Genomic DNA, 23,421 nt, shown 5'->3' on the forward strand with positions numbered 1-23,421 from the left:
CCCCTGACACTCTGCTTACACCCCATGAGGACAATGTAAAAAAACAAAATATTTACAGAAGTATTTACAAGAAGATGGTCTTGGGCTTAACACACCCCAAATTATGCAAGAAGCACAAGCACAATATCTGTCCTTTGATGTGAAAGTGTGCCAAAAAACTCCTGGAATGGCTTCAGCGTGGCTGTTGTCTGACCTCAAGGTCCCTGATGTCTGGTATGCACAAAGGAATAGTCGAGAGAGAGGGATTCCAAAGAGTACCTTAAATACAAACAAGACTCCAGCCCAAGTGCTCAGAAGTCAATTAACCCCATGCATAGACCAGGCACATTTCCAAGTTATTTGGTATTTAGTGTAAAGTTCAAGGGGATACTGCTGGGATCCTCCACAGCAGCACCTGCTCTTCTATTCTCCTCACTGCAGTTCAGCATCACACACTCCAAGTGTGGCTCACATTTACAAGAATTAGATTAAGTTATTCTAACAATCTGACTTCTTCCTTTAATAACCTGCATCATTAGGAGTCAAAGACATCATTTTGTTCAACAGAAGGCCACGTGTACTTTCCCCAGTTCTCCATGGTCTGGATCATACATATGTATACCCACAAAACATTAACCTAATTCAAGCACCAAGAAATGCCCCTCTCCAATTCAAATAATCAAAAAGTCCCTATGAAAGACCCACAAGTTGGATTCACTTCTTCTTTCCCCAGGATGAAAACTTCAGGTGTATTCAGCTGATTATATTCAACATGAGCTGAGCCCCTGAGGTTCCCCAGCCCAGAGTAGTTGCCTTGATCATTTCACACCTACAAGTTGTACATTCATTTATTAACATCATCCTAAATCCAAACTCTTTAACATCTTGCAAAGGGGATACACACACGCCCCCATATACCACACATTTGAAGCAGTGATTAAGTAATTTCCTTTCCCTTCTAAAAGCACTAATTTAAATTAAAACCTTCACTAGCAGGAACAGTTAAGAACTTACCCACATCCAAACCCAGAGTGTGCATAATTTTATTTCATTATTTTAAAAATTCTTTAATTACCAGGGGTTGAGTTTTTCCTTCCCTTCATAAGATCCTACTTAAATCTTAAGGGAAAAAAAAAACAAACCTTTCTGTGGACCTTCCGCACTCTCACTAAATTTCTCAAAAAGCCTACAATAATTTCCCTGAATAGCTTCCAAAATGAATCCCATAAAACAGCTTCTCTCACTGGAACTGTCTGATCTGGGGGCAAGTCAAAGGATCAACTCATTACAGGGCTTATTTGGGGAAAGAAAGAAGAATCCAAAAATAAAACACCCAAGCAAAAAAAGTTTGTCACTTTAAATTCATAAACACACATTTTAAAGTGTGCATATCCTGAGCTGCAGGCGCCTTTCTGTGAGTTAGAAATTACCCAAAACCAACACTCGATGCAGCAGCTCCTCCTCATCCCAGAAAAGCAAGCCTGACCAGGGGAAAATCCAAAAAGTAGTGAAATAGAACCATGCCAAAAATACCAGCGGTGAAGTGTGCGTGCAGCTGATGTGGGGTGGCAGGGAGGCATCTCCAGGGCAGCCCAGGGCTCCTGGAAAGGTCAGCACAGCCCGGGCCAGCCTCCACGTGGGCATCGCAGTGGAGCTTGGTGCGTGTGTGCAGCAGGGACTGGGGAGAGCTCAGGGCACACAGAACACAGCTGGGGAGGCACAGGAGCCAAACTGGAGTGGGCACTGGTCAACAGAAGCCTTTCCTTGCTAGAACCACTTGCAAGGCGCTGCCACATCCCAGCATTGTCCCAGCTGACAAACCCCAGGTGACAAACTGAACAACACCTGGAAAAAAGGGACACCAGTAAGTTTTGGTTAAAGTTGTTCTGCTACTTTAATTCTATCGCAGAATAACCCAGATTATGAGCTCCTTTTCCTGTACATTTCAACAAATAAAATCCCAATGTTTAAAAAACTGTTTTTCAACAAATAAAATTCCAATATTTATCAAACTATTTACCATATCCATGTTTGGTATGGTAACCAAGTGAATTCCCAAACCAGCTTAGCTATTTAACGTATTGTGGGCACACCTTTTACATCATTAATTCCACTGAACACAAGACAAGGTTCTAAAAGAGCTGCACACTCTTAGGTGCACAGGCTGATAAATTATCGTGAACTTGTGAAAAGCAGCTGAAGTTCTGTGAAAAATCAGTGTCATCACCTGGTCACAGACACCCAGAGGGGACTGAGTAACAGAATCAACGTGTCATCTCCACACCTCTGCAGTGTGATGATGTGTGGCATGCTTTGCTCCTCAGAGCTCTCTCACCACAACCTTTCCCATAACCTTCCCTCAGCATGGAGCACTGGGGATATAACCAGCACTGGTGTGTACCCTGTGCTGCCCAAGCTCTTCATGGAGAACAAAGGCCAAGCCTCACAACAACAGAATAAAACAAATGTGTTACCCAAGCGAGAAAAACCAACACCTACAGCAACTGCAGGATGAGACTGAATCCTACACACCTCTTTTACAGCCAGCTGGTCTCCCCCATGCCTCCAAAGTCATTAAAATATCCCTTATAAAGGAGAACACACTGCACAAGAGCAAGTCACAGGGCACATGTTCCAGCACAGCGTTGCTCTGTTCTTTATCTGGACTTGGGTGAGTAGATGAAGCATCAATGTGTCACACCACAACTGCTCCAGCTGCAGCTGTCAGACTCAGTACAACCCCTGAACGGGTTCCATTCCCCCCAGTACACCTGCAGTTAATCCAGGATCCAAGAGCACACTTTTCCACAAGCAGACCTTCCCACAGGACTGCAGCTACTGCTTCTGGGGGACAACTCAATCTTCTGTTTGATAAATTTTCACATTAAACTGAGTTCAATGCCCAGAGCTTCTTCCAAGAGTTCAATGCCCAGAGCAGACTGACAAATTCCAAGTCCATGCAAAGAGAAAGGTGGGATGTTTTACCACTTAGGGAATGAGAAGCTGGAGAGAAGACCATCACAAGGGATCTGTGGGCTGAGCAGAGGGGCAGGCACAGACACACACACAGCTAGGAAATACAAGACTAAGAACTTCACCCCAAATTAAAATATTTAGACAGCTCCAAAACTGACTAACCACCACTCCTATCTTTACTATAAAGGACATAACCTTCGACTCTTTGACCACAAACAACTCAACCTCTTAAAAATTTCCTACAGGGAAATACATTCTTGAATCAGATCTGAGCATGGCTCAGAATCTCAGCTCTCTTTGTTCCAGGGTGCTGCAAGAATGAATCTGGGCAGGGGTTGGAGGGAGAGTGTTATGAGCAAGCTGGCTCTACTGATTTCTTGTAAATACCATAATAATGAACACTTGACCATAATCGATGAGTTGGACATGAAGAGAGAAAATAACTCGTACAGAAATGAGTGCTTTTAAGGGCTTCTTGAACATCAAATGGGAGAAAACATTTATGAATTTTCCATCATGGTGTGAAGCATCGTGTCAGGCAGGATTAACCCCATAACATTATTTTGTGACAACACATGTAAATGGTTTTAGCATTCTCAGTCCCTCCAAAGAGAGAGCAAAGACTACCCAAGCCATCTGAGAGTTCAGAATTGTTATAGGGCCTTTGAAGACATTATCTGCACACTAATCATATATTTTCTCATGGAAGCATTTTACAATTTGAAGTACCATATTCATACAGCACATTTTGCCTTCCACAATTACCTCTGAAAAAGCCACTGAAAAATTATACACTGTGTAGACAAGCATATATCTAAATGATATGCATGTCTAACAGAAATAGATTATTTTCAAGGGGTCCTAAACCCAGCTTTTCCACTTGTTCATGCAACTGCATGCAATAATAATTTATGTGTAAGACTCTATGCATTTCAGTCAGATGCACACAACTGATAGGCCTGTTTGCTCATTTTTGCATCTTTATATAAAAAAAAATAAAGATAAATAGTTTTTTAAAGGTATTACTTTAGGCTTTTTTTAAAATCACACACACACGCGCATGTGTGTGCACACAACCACCTTGTTCAGGACTCAAAGAATCAGTCCTGCAAATCCTGCAGGAAGTGATAAAAATAAACTAAGGTACAATAATGCTGGTTTGACACTTCAATCCACCCAAAAGAAAAACTTACTTGTCATCACAGGAAATCTCCCTGATTGCCTGTTCAAAAAAAAAATACTGCTTAATATCCAAGGGTACAGCGGATAATGAATGGAAGTTGTCGGGGGGTTAGGAAATGTTCAGGCAAGCTGCACAGGAAGTGTTGGGCTCCTGCTTATTCCAGAGCTCAGCCACCCCATGAGCCGGGTGTTAGAGCAGCGAGCTCTCCGCTGCTTCTGTTTGCTCTTAATGAACTCCCAGGCAACAACACCCCACTGCAAACACATTGGGGCAGCAAGAAAAACCTGGAGGTGCTTTCTTTGATCTTTGTCACACCTGAAAATCTCCAGACTGAGCAGCAATAAATTGGTAGAACTTCAACCAAAACACAAGGGTTTCAATTGACTGCAGCCCTACTTGGTACAGGGAGCCTGAGAGAGACCTGCACCTGCAACAAACCCCAGGAACCACAAAAACCAGGAACCACAGCTTTGAACCTGCAAAACACCCCAGGAACCACAGCCCTGAATCTGCAACAAACCGAACCACATGAGCCACAACTGACCCCAGGACAGGGTGAGGGAGAGGCGAGACAGATTTTGATTTCATCTGATTTCACGGATTTATTAACTTCCAGGATTATTCAAGACAAAATATTTAAAAAGAAAAGATATGTGAAGATGCAGCAGGTTTTTTAGCAAGTCTGGTGTATTTATAGACAGCACATAACTCCTAAACCTACAGCAGTTCTGTGGGACAGATAGGAGAAGGCTACCTATAATTCCTCATCCAAATTTCCTTTCCACACTTCTGTTTTCATCTTGGCCTCTTACTGTTCATAGTGACCAGTTATACAGAACCAAGCAGAAAAATCATGACTTTCTTTACATTTTAGTGCCACAATGTCTCAGAAGGGAGCAGCATCACCTCCTGTCCCCACAGAGATCCTGTCTGTTCCCCAGTTCCTACAAACACCACTGACCCTGTCCTGGTGCTGGACAGAGAGAGGAGAATACAGACCCCCTAAATCACAGAATGCAGCTGCCTTTAATAATTTTCCTAACACAAGGAAATTAGATTAATCCCATAATCAAAGTCCATGTCCAAAAAGCCAAGGCTTTCCTCCAATAATAAGCTGGCATCTGTAAAACCACATGGCACAATAATGCAAGGTTTAATTTTCTTCTGTGCTTTATCATGGAGAGGGGAGAAAAATCTCCCTTCAATGCCACATTCATGGGGCACCCTTGATCCTTGGGTCCTTACTGAAGTAACTGAGTTTTGATGCACCAGCAGGAAGAATCTCCAGATGGGCTTTCAGTAACTCATTAAAAAAAAAAAAAAAACAACCTTTTAAAACCCACACAAACAAAAATCCCCCAAACTCACAGCATCTTTTAAATTTTCTTTGTCTGTGAGGAGTGCATTAGATCAGATAAGGGATATTAAATGGCCTTTAAGCCTGACAGCAAAGAGCAGCTCTAATGGGAGTCCCAAATTGCGCTGCCAGCAATCCAGTGTACTTACAAAGCAGCAACATCAAGATGCCAGAACAGTGCCATGACCTATATTTCCTGCAAACCAATTTTCTTCTTTGTAGGGTGGATGGAAAGAATCCAACTGCTATTTAAGTTCCTTTTCTTTCTGATGGAACTATGCTTTATCATACACATTTTTCCCACACCCAACTTTTCTGTGCCCCACAGCTTTTAAAGCAGGAATTATCTACTGTCTATTTATTTATTATAAACAGTAAATACTGCAAAATCATGTTTAGGCCACAATTATCAGGTGAGACCAGAATTCTTCATATCTCATTTCCACACTTTTAAAAGAAACCAAGCCCCTTAAAGAGCAATCTTAGCAGCAGAACAGTGTTATAGTGGGATACAGGTCACACATTCCAAGGAATTTCTGTGGATTCATTACTGATGACACCCAAATTTCCAACATTCATATTTATCAAAGTAAGGGGTTTATTCTTTTGCGTATTCCCATACTATGGGGGAAATTGTATCCTTTAGGAAGAACATTAAAATCAAGACAACATTTTTAGAAGAAAGGAAGTATCTCCGTCCAATTTCTTTGACCCCCACTGCCTTGTGATACCCTCCATTTTTGCCTCCAAAGAAGGAACTTTGCTCATTTGTTATACACTCTGCTCAGAGTGGTCAACAGAACACCTGAAAGGATTCATGATAAGCTTGTTTTCACCACCCCACCCCCCTTACAGCTAATCCTTGCCAAATGCAAACTCTCCCCCTCAGGCAGGGAAATTTGGAAAGGGAACACCTGATACAGCTTTTATTCCAAAATCGTCTCACGTGTGTTGAGTGTCAGAAAGAGCCATGTTGTGCCACAGCACCCACTTGTCTCGGGAAAATTGAAATCACTCTGTGTCTAACACTTTGAATGATTTCCCAACTTCTCACTTGCCCCATCTGCTCCTCTCAGCTCAGTTTGATTTGTTTTAGCCTTTGTGTCTGCAGTGGCACCAACAAAACTGCAGCATCACTGCAAGCTCCTCTGCTATGGAGAAGTGCCAAGGCTCTCAGATTCAGCCTCCTCCAAGAGAAAAGCACCAAAAAAATAAGATCCCTGTCTCATTCTGTCATCTCTCCCATCCTCCAACAATCACAAGCAGCTCTCCTGCGCCAATGCTGAGCTCTAAAATAGTATCCCACCTACGAGATAACCAACATGACAATTACAAATCAGATGTCCACAGAATACAGCACAGCACATGAATGCCATATCTCAGCCCCAATTTTACTTTTTTAATTGCCCCAATTAGCTCAGGAATTAAGTAAAAACTACTTGAGTTTATGTAGGATTTTGTTTCTGTGCTGTTAGTATGGTACTTAAAGACCTTTAAAGCACAAATACCATCTACTGGCCAACATTTAAGAAACTGGGATTCTGAAATCAGATACAGAACTTTTAAATAGACGGGAAAACAGATTAAAACAATAGGAGATAACCAAAAAACCCCTTTCATGTTGTGTAAGACAGTGCACAAGGTGGGCAATCACAGTGCTGCCCCTGAACTGCAATAGAATCTGGATACACCCACTCAAGGTTTTTAAAAGGGCCTTAAAGATGATGGAAGCAAGATCTTAGAAATAAACACATGGGGAAAAAAGCCACAATCAGCTCATGGAAGTCTCCATTAAAAACCACTCAACTCATACTGAGCAGAATCTTAACAAAAGAAACTAAAAAACCCCAGACTCACACTCATTCATATTCCCACAGACTTAAGAGTCAGCAACCACTGACTTAGACCAGTGAGGGCCCACAAAGATGCAGATGTAGCTGTGAGAAGGGAATCACTCCAAGACTCTCCCTTGGGAGCCACCGAGGACTGAATACATCATTTTGTGAGAAAAACAACTGATGGGGAACAGCCCTCACAGCTCACACCCTGACTTGTGTTTGTGTCACTGTGAGCACCAGGCTGAAAACAGCTCAGAACTCTGAGACAGCAGTCTCAAGCTGCCTTAGGTTTAGTCAAAAAGGAGGTCTCATGCTCAGTGAAAAAATATTTAAACCTCTCCAAAACCTCAGCATTCACTTATTTAAGTGCAAAGTACCAACAACACAGGTGGCTTGGCCTGGTGTTTGCTGGAGATGTTCAGGATGGATCAGGTAACCAGGAATTCCTGCTTTTCTTCAGGAAAGCACACAGTGAGGTACCAACACACACCACCCCTGGCACCAGCTCCACCATGCTGAATCACTTAGCTGGAATTCCTCACAGTGCCCTCAGTGGGATATTATTTCCCCAGTGCTCATTCCCTCCTTCTGGTGAAGCTAATGAAACCTAGCTTTACATTCAAAAGAGGGATGGCTACAACATTAGCAAAGAGAAGTCATTAAACACTGCAGCAAACTGAGCAGCCAGTCACAAAGGAGGGCTGGTCCTGAATTTGGGAACGGTGTTCAGCAGTCATTGGGAAGTAAATGAGGCAGAAAGTGAGTTAGCCAGGGAACTGCAGAGCTGGGAGCACAATCAGGTGTGCAAGCTACAGGGGAAGCAAAGGTGAACAGAACCAGAGAGCCAGCATTGACATCTGCAAGGTAAAATACCATGTTTGCAACGAGAAGAGAAATCTCCCTGGCAGAAGAGGCTGGCTGTGGCATAAACTGCTCCTGTGACAGCCTTTGGCACAGCAGTGAGCGTGTGTCCATACTGCTTCTTCAGTAAACAGGGCAAATAAATCAGGAGACATATCAAATTAATCAGCTTCAATGGCCATGCCACTTTCCTTCACAGATCACAATTTCTCCCATCTCTGTTCCCATTTGCTGTCAGCTAGAAAACGTTATTCCAATCCCTAGTTTGTATTTTTGAAATCAGGGCTCTGTGATCTCCTTGCCACTCTTAGCAGCCATGATGTACAGCCTGACTCCAACGAGGAAATCTTATTGGGTTACTGCTTTGTTCCACAACACCCTGAAAGAAAAGCTGCCAGCCAAATGTCTCCAGCCAAATGCAAAATACATTATTAATGAAATTAGAGCGAGGAACCTTTTTGTATGCCGCTTTTATTAAATAATTCCAAGCGGCTCCGTTGCGCAATTACAGCACTGAACTTTGCTTTTTAAATGTTGCCATATGTAATCTCCACTGTGTTTGCACTTGAAATGGTAATCTGAAGGCAACAGAGTCGGTAATAAGTGGAATTATTAATAAACTCTATTCCAGATCCTCCCACTAACAAATATACCCTAGGGCCTTGCATAAGGTGACATTCTTACTTTAACATTAAAATTAATATTATATTTCTTCAAAATTTGCTTACAAAAAGTTACAGAAACAGACGAGCATTTCCACAGAAAAACAACCAATTTCAAAGACAACCATTTAGAATTAAAACTCCTTCCTCAATCTCCAGAATTAGAAAGAATTGGGCAAACCATAACCCACAGGGACAACAGTGATGTTTAGCCCAGATCATTTCTCCACAGGGGAGGAATTGCTGGTGGCCTGTGATGGGCACGAGATGACCTGAGCTTGTGCAAAGTAACCTGTAAAGGAAAGAGGCAAAAATGCAAAGGAAATGAAGAAAATGTCTGGTCAGCTCATATCACCATCATCAAGGAAGGGTTCTGAGTTGCTCACGGAATTGGTAATGGGGCATGTGGCCTTCCATGTCTCAGTAACCTGTGCAAATCTGGCTCAAACTGATAACGATCAAACCTAATTACAGTCTGACAGCCCTCAGTGGCTTATGCAGTGCTTAAGATTTTATCACAAGTCTCATGATATTTAGTGTTCTTCTTAAGCCCTAATTCCTCATGTCAAGCAATTACCCAAGATTCTCCACTTCCAATAAAAACGGAGTTTCCATGCTGTGGACATGGAACAAAGCTTCAAACACGACCTAAATGAAATCTAATGGTTTCTAAACTTTTTTTTTTTTTTCTTTTAATATATACATTTAAAATTCTGCTGGGTCCCTCTATGAGCTTTGTTCAGCTGTAGAGCCAGGTGCAGATGGATACAGACATATCCAACACAGGCACTGGATAAGAACAAGCAGCTCCAGCAGAGAGATCATTACACTGTCAAACACCAAGGGTAGAGCACCTATCAGCAAGTAAGGGAAATAACAGGCTTAAACCAAAGTCACTGCTTAAACCCACAGCAAAATAAATCACCTGCACAACCCCTTACTGCAGTTTTCTACACCTCTGCTACACTGGGTGCCTTGCTAGAAGGTAACACCTCTCCTCCAACACTGCTGCCTGTTTCTTAGAAGCATCTTCTGCTCTGTCCCATACTCAAACAGCTTTGACTCAAGAGAAACCTGGGTGGCAGCAGGGGAGAGATGAACTGCTCCACACTGACTTTTGGCTGAGTTCTTCACCTGTGTGAAAGAAATCCCTTCTGGCTGGGAGCAGAGGGCCAGCTGGCCCTGGTGCAGCAACCTTGGCTCCCTGGCAGGCACCAAGAGCACACACATTGAGATGATTCACCAGAGCACATCTGTGAGCCTGGCATGTCTATGTCAGAAGCAGTGTCACCCCTAGTCTGGGTCCTCGCTTCCACCACAAACTTTTCCAGGAGATTCTTTGGTCTGTGTCAGCTTTCAGCACCCTCAACATCCCGACACACTGAGCTTTCCCACAGAACATCACCTGTGTGAGGTGTCTCACTTGTGGGTGCTGCCTGCTCATGCTCTATGACACCCTTCAGTCCGTTAAATGACTCCTAATCACACTCAGTTCTCCAGAGGGTTTTAATAGGTCTTTCTCAGAAGTCCTCTCTTTTCTGGGCTAACCCACTCCTGCTCCTCTCTTATGCTGGGCTGACATGAAAGCTTTGTCTAGTGTAGATCAATTGCACCCAGAAGACAGACATTCAGCTAAAAATCTCTCTGTTTTGCTCCTGTAAAACAGTTCTTGCCTTCCTAACGTACCTGTACAACCCAAACCCAGCACAGCAGTCCAGAACCTTTGACAGCAGGACATTTACCTACTTATTCCACTTTTTTTTCCCAGATTACACTTCGAAGACACAACTGTAGAGAATTCAAATGACATAGCTCAGAAGGAAAATTAGATACACATGACTTGTAAATTGAGATGTCCCTGGCCTTGGACCAGGGAAACCTCTAAGTCCATCACATCAAACCAGCAGGCAAGAATTTTGATAATGCAATGAGAAAGCTGGTAAAGCTTTAATCCCTGATCTGCAGCTACAGCCAAAAGGGGGAATATTCACTGCAACTCTTCTGTCTCCATTCTACCCATGTTGGACTTGATTCCTAAAGGAACCTCAAATCTGCATAATAAAAACTGAAACAGTTTCAGACACTATGGACAGCTGACCTTTACACAAAACGATTCTATTTCAGTGATGTGTCAGAAACGATGCACTGCTATCCCACACGTGTTAGGTTTCATAAGGACAGCAGGGATGCTCCAAGGTTTCCCTTTTCCTCCCCCACAGATTTCCATGGCTTCGAGAAAAGTAACATATTTACTCTCTCAAAGTGGGATTATGATTTGAGAAGGTAATGTCCTGATCCCATTTTTTCCAAACTCTCACTGAAAATTCACAATTACATGTCCACTAACCGCAGGGCAACTGTTGGAAGGTCTTTTGTATGGAAAACCACTGTGGAGCACCTGTGATTTACCCAACCCCAGCACAGGCCATGGACAGCCTGCTCTCAACCCTAATGCTTTACTTCAACTCTACACAGACCTCCAGTGGACCAAAGCCTTTTCCATATGAAAAATGCTGAACTAATATAATTTAAAGCAAGAATTTAAGCTCATTTGAAGGGCTGCAAAGCCAAGTGTAGGCTATTTCAATAGTAAAGTTGCAAATCTCAGTTTAGCCTCAGTTTACTGAAGGCTTTTAAAAGTTAAATCTATATAAATCCATCCTAATGTCAAAGATGTTTCTGATAAGGGCCTGTACCAGCTTAAGAGCATATGGAAAAACAAATCAATTTAAAGTGAGACTCGTTCAGTGATCATGTACATCTCAAAACTGTGACTGAAGGGACTTTGGTCTATTGACAGTAATCACACACTTTAACACAAGCCCGACATCACCTCTTCATTCACCAGACAAATAAAATTTCATGTTGGAAAACAGTAATGACAACAGTTAATATTTTCAGTAATAAGTTATCCTCACAGAGAGCACTTGACCTTCATTGTAATTTCCACACAGCTTGCAGTAAACCACCTGAGTGTGTATAAAATGTAATGAATAAAGAAATATTAAAAACGATAGAATGTTATTAAAGTCGGTCACAATTCAAACAGCACAATTACTGAAAAAACAATGTTTGAAACTACATCATTCCCAATCCTTCTCACACTGGATGAGCTACTCTATAATTTATTTTGCCTAACAACAGCTTCTGTCCATATTGTCTCTCTTTATCCCCAAAGACTCTATCAATGCAGCTCACTGTGCCACATGACAGCACAATGCCCACATGAGGCATGAAATGTCACAGATCACAGCTTTACACCTGGCCAACATAATATATTCATCAAATTCTTTCATGCAGTGGAAACATTTGTCGTTACTTTGTGGGACAAGCTACAAGAAGCAGATGGAATGGGCACTTTATTTACATGGGGGGTCCATAAGCAAAATCGCTTTGTTTATGAGAGACAAAACCCAGCCTTACACAGCTAAGAAGCCTTCTATCAAACATTGCTATTTTTAAAGGATGAGTTAGGGTGGTTTCCTCTGAGGCTTTTGGATGACGATCATGATTCCTTTTGCCCCTTAACATTATATTCCACATATTCTGAACATCTTTAAAAGCTCAGAGTGGGGCTTTTTATTCACATTCTGAGAGGAGATGAACCTAATTAAGAGCCATCTGTAAGTTAAAGCAAGTCTGACAGTAACAGAATGGTGAAACTCTCCCCAGCACTCACCCCTGTGAAATCCCACAAATTCTGTAGGAAATGCACCACAGCAAGTCAGAGTGTTCAGCTCTTTAAATTTAACCAGAAATTCAGGATGAGTGAATGTAGATATTGGCTTTACCCATCCTCCCACAGACCACAAAACAACCTAAACTGTCCACAAAGACACAAAAATGAAGAAAGAAAATCCTTGGATATAAAATATATCACTTGATGCATTATGAATATTTTGAGTGATTTTGAAACAGCATTTTAAATTACTGACATTGATGTTACCCTGAGAGTTTTGGGGAAATTTTCTATATAAACAGTAAAATCTTTGCTACAAAGAGAGTATTAACCCTGTTAACTTCTAATTATTGGTGTTGCACATAAGTATCAGTGGCATGTGTGGGTTAGAAGCACAGCCTACCTATATTTGATCTTGCAGGAAAACAAAATCTCAGGACAGGTTTTCCAGGAGAAAAAAGAAAGGAAAAAAAGAAGTATCTACTACTACATTGCTCTTTTTGTTAACAAAATTATACAGTAGAGTCTGGATGCATATCTAATTTTATCTCCCAGCATCTGCCACTGCTTCATGACCTCTAAGAGAGTCTGCAAGCACATTGATAAACAGATTAAAAGGTAACTCAGTGGATACAGAGCAATCCTCTGAGTTCCCAGAATGATATTTGACCAAATCACACCAAACACGCCATCCCTAAACCTCCAAAAGAAGAGGAAGCCCCTTCTCCCCCGAGAAGCAAACACCATCCTACTGTTTTCCTTGCCTGAATACCAAAAAGCACTAATATAAAAACACATTTGTAACCGGACACTGATTTTTTACAGAGGAGAAGTGCCTGTTTGCTTGTTTGTTTCAGGAAAGATTCAAGTTCAGATAGCTAAATGGAAAATTGTGATTGTAGAGAAGAAAATATTTTATGCATCAACTCCTTCCTCCTGGAACGCCAGTTTCAGTAAGATTTATCATATTTAATATTGACAGATGATTCTTCCATCCATTAGTCCTCATAAAACAGGGGAGAGTCCCAGCACCCTGGTGCTTAGGGAAGGGGGAAAATATGCCCATGGTAGGGGGTCAGAACAAGTTGATCTTTAAGGTCCCTCCCAACCCAAACCATTCTGTCACTCTGTGCCACGGCCAGTTGAACCGGAGGGAAGCTTCTCCATATGAAGACCTTTTAAATTGGAACTGGGCTTTGATGTGCAATGCTGAGTATTGGGATTTCCTTCTGACTTAGCAGCCCAGGGTGAAGAAAAACTCCAGCCATGTAGAACTGCCAGGCAGGTGTGCCCAGAGAGCCCTGACCCTGTGGGAGGAAAGCAGATTAAGTAAAGCAACTCATCCTGAAGGAAGGCAAAGCATTCACTTCATCCTCATGAAGAAGTGAAAGCTCAGGCTTTCAAATGAGATGTAAAATAGAGCCCTGACCATTCATCGTCATTAAAGATCCCATGAAAATTCCCACAAGAGCAAAAATGTTAACTAACATGTCCTGGCCAATATCCAACTCGGATAATTGCATTCTGCTTCCTAAATTCCCCTCGCAGTTTCAATTGGATTAGTTTTTCTTCATTTCTCTTCCCTAAACCCCTCCTGCATAATGTTTCCAGCCCGGAATGGCTGCTGCATTCCACTCCAGAGGTGCGTGAATTATCAGTGCTGGGCAATCCCAACATACATTTTGGATATATTAGTCAGGGAAAACGCTCTCTGAGCTGGAGTGATCCCCTCACCTCTCACTGAGGAGCATTTAATTTTACAAATGAGAAATCCCTCTGATGTTAGTAAGACTTTTTTCTTTTTTTTTTTTTTTTTTCTAAAATATTGCCCTGCAAGGAATGGTACCAAACCAGCCTCCTGCCAATTAGCTAAGTCCTTTGCTGGGCCATATCCTCAGCTTGAGGAGCCAGCTGCACTTGCTTTGACTTCGGTAGAGCTCTGCTACATTAAAACAGGAGTAAATATTCATACAGTGTTTTTTTCACTAAGTCACTCATGTTTAAATGTTGGAAGAATCAAAGGAGTTGGCTGTTGAATGCATCAATCTGCAGATATAAAAGAGGAATATCAGAATGTATTCTCATCCTTTTTAACTGGCTTGCAAATCTTAATGCTATTTTAAAAGGAACTTGGAGGTTCTTTAAGTTGGCATACTGATGAAAAATGGAAGTGCTGTGAAATATGAATCTCCTGTTGTGTGCTACATGTATTCTGCTGTAAATACGCACAATAGTGTAGAATCAAACTGCAAAGTCCTGACCCAGTGCATTTTATGGAACAGGAGGAGCAAAGGTGATTTATGTGCATAAAAGCAAAAACTGACAAGCCCTTGATTTTCTTGCAGAACAATCCCAAAATGATTGTCAAGACTGCTTAGGTTTTTTGCCCTCTGCACTTCCTGTAATAGGACCATTTTATCCAACATGCTGTTTTATAGACACTGTGTATGGGGTCATTTCCACCTGCTATCCAGGTTACTCCAAAGAATACTTCTCATTCCCCCTCCCAAGAGCTCTTAGCAGCAGTTGAGATTGGCTTGTTTTCACTTCCAGCCTGCTCCTGCATCTCTGGTTAAGCATAAACCCACAAGCATGCCACTTATTCCTTCTTTAGAGCTCTGATAGCAGAAGGACGTCCTTAAAAATCCAGGAGAGCAATGGTACTCAGAAAAATGGGGAACACAGGGAATAAGCCCATTCTGGGATTTTCTCCTGAATATCCTAACCCTCCTGCTTTGCCCCTTGTAGGAGGTGTCACTGTGAAGACATCCCTATTTGTCAGCTCCACGCTGGGCTGGCTGCAGCATCATTCTTAATTCCCTTGAAAAAGCGTAGCTGGAAAAGGGGGATGGGAAACCTCCAACAGCACCCTACTTCCGCAGCAAACACTCCTAGCAAAGGGTATGGAAATGGGTGGGGAAATTAAAGGTACCAGAAGGTGAATACCAGGCTACAGCATGACTGAGGCTCACCTGATGAACACAGATGGATCTGCAAAGGGATTTTAGGTCAGCATCAGATGGTTAGAGAAGCACAGACCATGGTCCTGATCTGCAGCATGCACATGAATTTGATAAGGAGAGAGCTGATCTCCAGAAATCACTGACATTTTTTGCTGCTTGTGTACTGCCATTCTGGGAACCAGCCTTGACTCCAGCTCAGCTCCTTTTGCACACAGTAGCTGACATCCACACGGGAAATGACACCTCTTCTCCACCACAGACCCCTCTGTTCCCATGGTTTTGCTCCAGTGGAGAAATGGGCTTAAGATGGAGAACTTTGAGGTTTGCATCCTTATGATAAGTAGTGCTTGAGATTATCTGGCATTTACAGCAAACACAGGATGGAAAGTTTAGTCCTGACACTGAAATTGAATTTCAGAAGTGTACAACTGTCCATCAGTGGCCTTGGTTCCATGAACAACCTGAAAAAAAGACTGAAGTAAGATGTCCCTTTCAGCCACTCCTTCCTTCCCACTTTGGTTTCTTTTTAAGACTACCCTGTGTGGAGTGGAAACATTTGCACTCCTCTGAAACAGTCACTGCCACAACAATCAATAAGAAATTAGCATGACTACAGGAACAGAAGCTTGGGATTAGAGACATCTAAAAATGGATGGACTTCCCTAACTTCCTCTCTGCATCTTGAGGAACCCTTCCAAAAACCTGACTGCAAACATTTTAATTCTCTGTCAGCTCTCTGGAGAAAGTCATTACAGAGGCAAAATTACAGAGCACCAGGTGCCACTCTGCAATAAGTGTCTGTCAGTCAAGCAGGTGTCACCCTGCAGTCACCCTGAGCACTCCCAGCCTCCAATCCAGAAAAAGGGTGCTGGGCATGGACAGCTTGCTTGGAGCACTGCTTGAGTGATCAGGCCAAAGCTGTAATCAGCCAGTCAGTGGCAAAATAGCTTAATTCTTTATTTATTAGTCTGTCTCCCCTTTCTGGTTCAAGCAGTTTATATACTTAATTCAATTTTAAGAGCTATATGTTTGTTTACTAGAGCAAACAAAAACCAGTAATGAAGAGCTGTAGTTTAAGAGAAGTAACCAACCTGCTTGTCTTCTGCTCAGAATTAAATTTTTAGCACCAAATATTGACATTAAGAGCTTAGTTCCATGCCTGCTTTTCACACGTCCCAAGCACACACCAGAGAATTTGGTGTGAGATCGCAGAAGAATAGGTGCTGACCTGTGCTTTCAGCATGACATCCCAAAGAAACCATCTAAAACCTAGCAGGGTTCCTCAGAGCAAACCTTAATCAATCAATTTGCCAACACCATCAGCCTCAGGAATCTTCTTTCCCTTTCATCTCTAGTCTTCCTTGCAGCACCACAGAGAGAGTAAACCGTACACAGAAGAGAATGATGGTATCATCTACCACTGCTCTCTGCTTGGTTAAGGAAAGGTATTCAAGCTGCAGACCTCTCTGTCAATTGAAGGTAGAAAGAGGAAGTAAAAAAAAAAAAAAAAAGGACAGAAAAACCTGTTGCAAAAAAAAAAAATTCATCACAAATAAAGCCTTGGAATTGGAACTTCGCTTCTTTAGCTTTTGGGTTCAGATTTACCACCCACATGAACATCTACAAGCAGTTTAACACCACAATTAAGAAAGCACAATCAATTCAGCCCAGATTCCTTAAATCCAACATAATTACTTCCCATAGAACTACTGAAGTCTACTGAAAACGTAGCTGCAGCATTAGGGTTATTTGCTCCAAGGACCTTTTTAATATGGCTGTATTGTAATACTGCAGTGCAAGAGCCTCTCCAGCCATAAAAAGAAATTTAGCTCAGAAACACAACTTGTGGGCAATGAAAAACACATTTGCTCCAATTTGCCATCATTTAATAATAGCATTATTTAACAAGATCAGTTAAAACAACCAGCCTCTGAAGACACAGCAGTGCACTTCTTCTCACGAGACTCCGAGGGCACTGAAATGAAATTCATTCTGCAAACCAAACACTCAAAGCAGCCAGCACCACTAGAAAGACCACATTTAAAAGGGAGAAAAACATTTAGTGACTGACCAGAAAAAGAGAACCCCTCTCTATATCCCCAGACATGCACATTTTACTTTAAAGCTGCTATCTATTTCACTGGCAAGGAAAATAACAGTCTTCCCCTGGAAGTAACATATTTGTCATTACACTTCCATTTCCATTCAAAATCAAGAACACACTGAATTTGCACACATGGGGAAGCAGCTACCAAGATCTGGGTGTATTCTGTATCACATCACTAGTCAAACCCCATATATCCTCACATAATTATTTTCTTACAAGGTTATGCCTAATTGGCCACTAACCTCCCTGATTAATCATCTACACTACAAGAAGGCGTTGAGAAAAAGGCAGAAGGACAACAAAATATTTATTCGGGCTGTAAATATTAAACCAAGAGAGGACAGCTGGTTCAAGTTGCCCCTTCCCGGCTGGCATGCAGAGCTGGATGGCGAGAAAACCCTGCTCGAGAGTCTCACACACACACACACACACACACACACATAAATAAGAAAGGAACCGGTGTCTCACGTTCATTCCCAGCGCGGCCCCGAGATGCTCACTACGGCTCTAAGTTGCCCGTGCCCGGCTCTGGAAGTGTTAAATCCCCGCGCACGGCCCCGAAGCGCGGCTCCTGCGGGCGAGCCGCCGCTCGCATCCCCGCTCGCACGTCCCAGCCGCGCAGTTGTGGCCGGCAGACGAGGCGGCACCGCGCTGCCCGGGCATCCCTCCCCGCCTCCTCGCCGGCTCCGCCGCGCCAGCGCCTCCCTCCCGGCGGACAAACTTTGCGCTCAACTCCGCCGAGCTCCGCGGGGCGCCGGGACCCGCTCCGCGCACGACGGCGGCGGCGGGAGAGGGGCGGCCGCGGGCGGCTCCCCCCGCACAGCCCCGCGGTTCCCCGCCGCCTCCTCCTACCTGCAGCCGGCGCCGCTCCCCGCAGCGCCCCGCTCATCCTCATCCTCATCATCCTCCTCCTCCTCTGGCGGCGGGCAGGCTGCGCGCCCCGGTGCCTCGCTCGCTGCGCCGCGCTGCTGGCGCGGAGCCTGCGCGGGCGGAGGCGGCTCCGGGCCCGCGGCGGCAGCGCCGGTCCCCTGCAGCTACCGCATCCCCCCAATAGCGGCAAGCGGGAGCCCCCCGCCCCGCGGGCAGGGGGCGGCGCCCGGCGGGGACCCCCCCTCCGGCAGCAGCCGGCCCCGGACTCCTTCTCCTTCCTCCTTCACTCGCTGCCTGCGAGGGGATGCGGCTTCTAACCCGCTGCCCTCCCGCACGCTCCCCTGCAGCCCCACCGGCCCCCAGCAGCACCTCTTACCACGGTCCGCTGCCCGGCTGCCGGGTGCTCCTTGTGCCCGTCCTTCCTGCGGCAGACAGCTGAGGAAAGCCCTTCCAGCGCTGGGGTGGTGGGAGCGGGGCTGTGCTCGCCATCACTCCCGGCTTCACGGCAAGTGAAAAAAGCTGCCCGTGGGAAATGGGACACCTGAGCCCTCGGCCAGGCTGGGCAGCTGCATCCCTGCCCAGCCGTGATCCGGCAACAGGCGGCAGCTGCGGACATTCACGTGCGCGGGGGCAGCGGAGGTTGGTCCCTCACCTCCGGTGAAGGCACCAAGAGGCGTTCTGGGCCCAGTGGGATGTGGCATCGCCCTTCCTTCCCATGCTGCTTCCTTGGGATTCTGCCTGGCTGCCCCACAAGAGGTTCCGTTCCTGGCTGCCGTCTCCCCTGTGCAGGAAGGTGTCTGCTCCTGATGCTTGAAAACGGACTTTGAAGACAGAAATACTTTTGAGTGACAGCTTATAGCCACGGCAGATCCAACTTGCCTGGCTGTTCACAGATGGATGTGAACTGTTTCTCTGGCAAGCTCTGACCTAAGCCAGCTCTGTCAATAGGTGCCTGGCCTGCTGGGCAGTGCTCAAGAAGGAGAATTACAGTCTGTGCACAGATACATTTCTTGCTCTTCTTGTCCACCCTTTCAATGGGATGTCACCAAACAGCAGAATTAATCCCTGGCAAGGAAGAAATTCACATGTGAGCTGGCAAAGCACAGTAGTGAGACAGCGATTAAAGTTTCTGTCTAATTCTAGGAGATCAAGCTTGTAATAGCTAGAGAATGAGACTTAAGCTGCTTTACATATTCGTTCATATGTAAGATCATTAAGGCATCTGTGGTTATTGTACCTCATGGCAGAGGAAGCCTTGTTGGAGGTGTTCATAGTGGCAAAACTCGGTGGCTGTGGGCATGTGCCATGTGACAGGCTGTTAACCTTTTGTCACTGTGACCTGACACATTTGACTAAACCACTTTTCCTGGCCCCAATCTCTCACCTGCTCTCCTGTGTCACATATTTATTGCAGGAGTAACAGCTCTTCCTGCTTAATGGGCTTCTTCCATGCAAACCCTGAGCTGTTTGATAATGGCTGCCTCGGACATTTTGTTACCCTTAACTTGTGGGTGATAAAAGATGAATAAAGCTGTCAAATATCCTATTGATTATGTGATTGAGATGTACCCTGACTGCCCTTCTAACACTGAGTTTTTTCCATTCTCTTTCTTTCCTGGGGTTTGGGTGAGGATGGCAAGAGGAACCAGCCCTCTAAAACAGCACTGAACCTGCAGTCTGTCGGCCCAATCTGTTCCCACCCACCACATCTGTGTGAGGAGTACAACTCTTGGCAAAAATATGTGTCAAATCTCAGGCCCTGCATCTTTCTCGTGTTAAGTTATGGTGTCCCTCATTTCGAGGCCCCAGTAGTTTCCTCCCTGATGTCTTCTTGCCTGATTTTAGAGGGTGGAGTTTGGTAGAAAATCTGCCAGGTTCACATAACAGTGAATAAAGCCACAGTTGTGGGCTTGTGATCCCCATGCCAAGTGGGATGTTAGAGATGAGGGCTTAGTTCCAACCCCAGTACAGGTTCCTCCTGCTTTCAGCAAAAACACTTGCCAAAGATAGACAGGACGATCAGTTGGGTTGAAGAGCTTGCTGTAGGTATGACTAACTCCCTGGGCTTTGGGAATGCTCTCAGCTCTCACAGAAAGGGCATCCTGCGCTGAGAGCATGGATGTACAAATCCTTCTCTGCAATCCCATCCAAACAAAGACATACGGAACGGGGGACACCTGCAAAAGATCTCTGAAAGAAATCTCTATGCAAGTGGTATTAATTTCCATTCCTTAAATGCAGATGTGTGAGCAGAAAAGCCACATAAGTGCCCGTGAGTGTGAGTGCACTGGAGAGCTCCCACAGAGCCGCGGAGCTCCAGTGCCTCGGAGTCAGCTGGGAAACAGAGTGCCACAAACAGCTGGGCCAGCAAAGGAGCGAGCCCCGGGAGACGGAGCAGGAGGCGAAGATGCTGCAGTGCACAACTGCAGTGAGGGACTGATTATCCTCATCTCAGAGCAGGCAGAGTTTGAAATGGAAATGAGGAGGAGATTTCTCTGCCACAGTACCCAGTAGCTACAGCAGACGCTGCTCGAAGACAACAGGGAAGCAGGCAGCACGCTGCAGGGACTTTTGTTCCACCATTATTCAGCTCATCCCAGAGCCCTCCTTTAATTGTTACTCAAAAAGTTTCATACAGGAATGAAACATGAACAAAAATCTACTTCCACCTTCACATCTTGACATTGATATTGAGGTCTCTGTGCATGTGGAGACTTCAGCTTGTGTACTCAAAGCAGAGCAAATTAGCTGTTCTTTGCACAAGTCTCATCCTTCTGGGCTCGGAAACAAAACACCACCTGCAATGCCATGCGAAGGGCTCCTGAGCCAGGAATTCCAAAGGCATCTGAGCTGCAGGAAGTACACAGCTTCACAGACTCACAGAGCCCCAGAATGGCTTGGGTTGGAAGGGACCTTAGAGATGTCCTCATTCCACCCCCTGCCGTGGGTGGGGATGCCACTCCCTAGGTCAGGTTGCTCAAAGCCCCATCAGATGTGTCTGAGAAGAGCTCAGGTTGTAGCACCTACTCAACCCAAAATTCCCATGAGGAAACCAAACCCACCTTCACTGATGTACTTCAGTTCTCCTGCAAACCTTCAAGCTTCCAAACACTTAAATTCCTGGCAAGGATCAATGCAAACATCTCACAAACTTTTGTCTCTGCCCAAAAAAGAGGTTTGATTCGGCTTGTCATCATCGTTCATCTCAGCTTGGGGATTTTTTCCTTCTTTTTTGTGATTTAAGGAAATGCTTGGCTTTCTCAGATAGGATGTGCATCTTCTGATGGCACCTAAAAAAACCCAAAAAACCAAAAAAGAAAAGAAACCTCAGGTCTCTGTTTTAGTCATGACAGGGGTACTTAATCAAATACATGCCACGAGTCTCTATGCAGAGATAAATGTTCTGAATTTTATACTGCAATGTTTTTACATCAGCGCTTCCCATCCATGGATCTCATGGAGCTTAATTCAGATGTCATTACCCCTATTTTGCCAGACAGTTGAAGTGAAGCAGCTGCTGTTTGACCAGGGCACTGTCTGGAGGCAGATCAGGTAGTTTGACCTGATTTTACGTCTTTCAGATTCACACAGATACATAGAGTAAGTTAAAAGGGATTTCTGAGATACTTCCCACTAGAATGCATTGCATCACTGTAGCATCCACTACATGCACTAAATTCCAATCTTTGGATTAATATTCGGCGTAAACACTAGTCTGGATCTATATCCACAATATACACGCCCACACGCTCCATCCACTGAAAGAGTAATTTAGTGTTTTTATGCAGCAGTCACCTCCAAAAAAAATTACTGCTCTCCAAGGTAGAAATCAAGCAAATAATACTAATAGTAATTGCACTATTTCTTCCTTAACATATATTCCTCCACATGATTTCTCTAGAGGAAAACATGCAAGATGTCTTTTGATTGCCTTATGTTCCCTCTCTAAAGCGTTTGAGCGATCAGACTTGAATAGTTTAAATATGAATTTAAAAAATGAACTTAAAAGTTGAGATTCACATTGCCAAATATTACATTGGGACATATTTGTACTAGTAGCAATACCGTAGCCATCCATGCAGGAAACAAAAGCAATGCACATTTCTTCAGTCACAAATAAACTAATTTCTAAACCCCGCTATTTCCAGATTGGAGTTTATATTCTAGTCATAAAAATAGAAGGATTGATGGTGGCTTGAGGGGAATTTATACTTAAAACTGATTTAACAATAAATTAGTGCAAAACATACAGAATGTGTGTAGGGCTATTTTTACAGAAATAAAGATGCTAAATTCATCCAAAAAATTGTTTGCTGTGAATTATTCACTTAGTCTTGTCAGTTCCTGAACCTTTATGAAGGTTCTGTGGAAAGCAAGGAGAAAAAAATCAAGCATATGCAAAGCAAAACAGCATCAAAAGTCAAAGAAGTCTCCAAGGGAGACGAACTTCAATGCCATAGTCGGGTAAACAAATGGAATTATTTACAATACGACATTATCATTTGCAATGCTATTTTATTCATTATTTAATCACACACTGAGTCTCCGTTGTAGCCCGTGGTAGACGACAGAGCCATTTTGTTCTGTCTTTCAGCTCCCATGTCTGTATGGAAATGAGAGAGTTTATCTAACATTTGGATACATCACACAAGTAACTGCCTCCTGCCTGCTCAAAACACACTCCTTTCCCTCCAGCTGCTCAGGGGGCGCACGGATCTCAAGGTTACAAGATTTCGAGAGTTGAAAATGGGCTCAAAATCATGAGTTTCCTACAACTGGGCCTTGCTTTCACTGTCTGTTGCTATTTTTGTTATGCTCTCACGTTGAAGACATCTCCACTATTCCAGCTAGATTTCAGGAATCTCATGGTTTCCTTCACAATTTGCATAACCACGTGTCAATCAAGGGCTAATCTTAAGCACCTCTTCTCTTAATCCCCTAATTCG

At 43.9% G+C, this 23,421-nt stretch overlaps 1 protein-coding gene across 3 annotated transcripts in view; it reads right to left on the reverse strand.

Moving 5' to 3' along the window:
* DAB1 (DAB adaptor protein 1) overlaps window positions 1–18,481 on the reverse strand; it is a 416,072-nt gene extending 397,591 nt beyond the window's left edge. For 2 of the 3 annotated variants that reach the window (XM_032117466.1, XM_032117464.1), the window contains exon 1: window positions 18,074–18,235. The gene's annotated coding sequence lies outside the window, so the exon portion shown is untranslated. Of the gene's footprint in view, window positions 1–18,073; window positions 18,236–18,457 lie in introns of those variants that run through there. The other variant, XM_032117465.1, reaches the window with a different exon arrangement.
* Between the last annotated feature and the right edge of the window lie 4,940 nt (window positions 18,482–23,421).

This window comes from Corvus moneduloides, chromosome 9 (genome assembly GCF_009650955.1).
Source record: "Corvus moneduloides isolate bCorMon1 chromosome 9, bCorMon1.pri, whole genome shotgun sequence".
Classification (NCBI taxonomy): Eukaryota; Metazoa; Chordata; class Aves; order Passeriformes; family Corvidae; genus Corvus; species Corvus moneduloides.